This window comes from Bombina bombina, chromosome 4 (assembly GCF_027579735.1).
Source record: "Bombina bombina isolate aBomBom1 chromosome 4, aBomBom1.pri, whole genome shotgun sequence".
Taxonomy (NCBI): Eukaryota; Metazoa; Chordata; class Amphibia; order Anura; family Bombinatoridae; genus Bombina; species Bombina bombina.
The window spans coordinates 1,006,309,856-1,006,312,897 of record NC_069502.1 but is presented as its reverse complement, the minus strand read 5'-3'; positions in this window follow the sequence as shown (position 1 = coordinate 1,006,312,897).

Below are 3,042 nucleotides of genomic sequence, written 5' to 3'. Positions count from 1 at the left end.
ATTATATAAAACTACCTTTATGTTACATGAATAAGCTGTATAATTACATGTGAATATTGCCTAAATAACATAACATATTATTCTGAAATTCAAACCTTTTCCGATCCCAAGCAGTTTGGATAAAGGGTTTTCTACCTGTGCGTGTGTGTGTATATGTTTGTGTGTATACATATAGTGTGTGTGTGTGTGTGTGTGTATGTTTGTGTGTATACATATAGTGTGTGTATATGTTTGTGTGTATACATATAGTGTGTGTGTGTGTGTGTGTATGTATATATATATATATATATATATATATATATATATATATATATATATAGTGTGTGTGTATGTTTGTGTGTATATATGTGTGTGTGTATGTTTGTGTGTATACATATAGTGTGTGTGTGTATGTTTGTGTGTATACATATAGTGTGTGTGTGTGTATGTTTGTGTGTATACATATAGTGTGTGTGTATGTTTGTGTGTATACATAAAGTGTGTGTATACATATAGTGTGTGTGTGTATGTTTGTGTGTATACATATAGTGTTTGTGTGTATACATATAGTGTGTGTGTATGTTTATGTGTATACATATAGTGTGTGTTTATGTTTGTGTGTATACATATAGTGTGTGTATGTTTGTGTGTATACATATAGTGTGTGTGTATGTTTGTGTGTATACATATAGTGTGTGTGTGTGTGTTTGTGTGTATACATATAGTGTGTGTGTATGCTTGTCTGTATACATATAGTGTTTGTGTGTATACATATATACATGCAAACTAAAAAATATATAAAAATATGGCTTTAATGTCCCTTTAAGATCTGATTGATATTGTGATTACAGGACTTGGCAAATTCCCGGACCCATGTAGCCATAACTTTTACTTATTGCTCCTGACTTTCTGGAGTATTCTGCATATAGATTGTTTTCACTGGCTCCTAAAAAATTGTAGTTGTCCCATAGGTTTCATATAAATTTGTCAATCCCAGGGGTTTCACAAATTGAGCGAAAAGTTCATAATCAGATGGTGCTTATTTTATAGGCATCGGGGGCCCTTCTACAAAAGATTGTTTTTTTGCACTCTTTTAAGCAAGGTTTGCTTTCATAAAATGGATGGGATTTGAATATCTAGCAAGATTATCAATTACTTTCCATATTGAAGCAAAGCATATTATTTTTTGTCCAAGTAAATTTAAGGTACGTAATTCATCTTGGTAATTTGGGCTGCAACATCCTATTTGGAATTAATATGACCAACTCTTAAGCAGTGATACACAGAACAACAGAATGAAAAGGCACCCGGTCTCCAGACAATCACAGGACTTTCACAGGACTCTCAACATAAGCGTTTATTCAGCATAATTGCTCCATCATTGCAGCATCCATATTTTGTATATGAAATACTGGACTTTTTCAATGATCGGTCATTGAAAAAGTCCAGTATTTCATATACGAAACATGTTTGACCTTTTTCTGTGAAGTGTACATTACTTTTTGGATGCCGCAATGATGGAGCAATTATGCTGAATAAACGCTTATGCTTTTATTGTTGAGAGTCGTGTGATTCTCTGGGGACTGGGTGCCTTTTCGTTCTGTTGTTCGGTGTATTCTGGGAGGCGTTTGATGGAGCGCTTTGGATTGGCACCGGATGATGATGTCATCTGTATGGGACCATGTGAGTAGTGAGCGTGTCTCTATGGATCAAGTCAGCGTGAAGGTGGCTGAATAGTATCGGCGACTCTTTCCGTTGGTGTAAATTGGTCTCTGAGCACTACCTGTTTATTTTTGGTCTCATAAGCAGTGATGTTGGCAAAAAGTATGTGAACAATATTAGAAGTCTTACAGGGATCTGTCAACCCAATAATGTGTAGCTATTTTAGACAAGGTATGTAAGCTAATAATATTAATAATAGATTCTTTTTGTTAATATATTTGTAATAATGGTTGTTATAGAAATATAGCCTCACATTACTCATCTCTAGTGTACTAACTTCAGCGGTTATCTAACTGGCCAATGACTGACTTTCTGTCCAGGTGTAGGATTTGCCCACTATAGGTTTACAGAAGGCATATACAACAGCGGTGCACTCATTAAAGCAACAGTATTAAAGGGACATTAAACCCAAACATTTTCTTTCATGATTCAGACAGAGAATACAATTTTAAACAACATTCCAATTTACTTTTATTATCTAATTTGCTTCATTAATTTAGAAAGTTGTTTAAAATGGTATTCTCTATCTGAATCATGAAAAAAAAAATTGGGTTTAATGTCCCTTTAAGTGCTAGGCATTCTGTAGTTAATTAACGGTTGCTGTTATTCCACCTTTTGCTGTCCAAATTATAGTATTTATTCATATGATTTGCTAAGACGCTTAAACTCCATGCTGCAATATTTGTCTGCAGGTGCAAGTTATTTCAACAACTAAAACTTTATTTTAGCAACCCAAGGACCCTTATCTTGTGGATCACAGACAATCACTAACCTGTACCTCTTCACATATTTACCATTCCATAACACAAAAACATATGATCTTAAGCCATTAGAACATGATTTTAGTCAATAGGACGTATATCAGTTGTTTTTAAAAAGGGACTATGAATTGCCAAAGTTTTAAAACAGAACAAAAGATTAAAAAAACATGATCTTAAAGAAACATTGTAGAGGAAAATACTGTCATGCACGTGAAAGAGCTGCAAATTAGCAGGGAAATGAAATTGCAAGCTTCAACAAGTCTGATTTTGGCGCATGGTTGCTTCATTTCACTTAAAAACAACTCAAAGTATATACAGCTGTCCTGATTGGTTGGAGAAAGTGGTAATATTTCACACAACCAAACGATTGTGGATCTGTGACATGTAGTGTAAAATTAACTTGAGTTTTCAACTTGCAGATTTTTTATACAAACAGTTTTGTATTGTGTAAAGAATGCTTTTTATATACATGACAGAAAACATGACAATTTCATGTCCCTTTTTAAGAATGTGGTACCATTTAATAAACACATTTCTGTGGCCGTTACATTTCAGTCAAGTTATCTTAGCTTTGTCCATA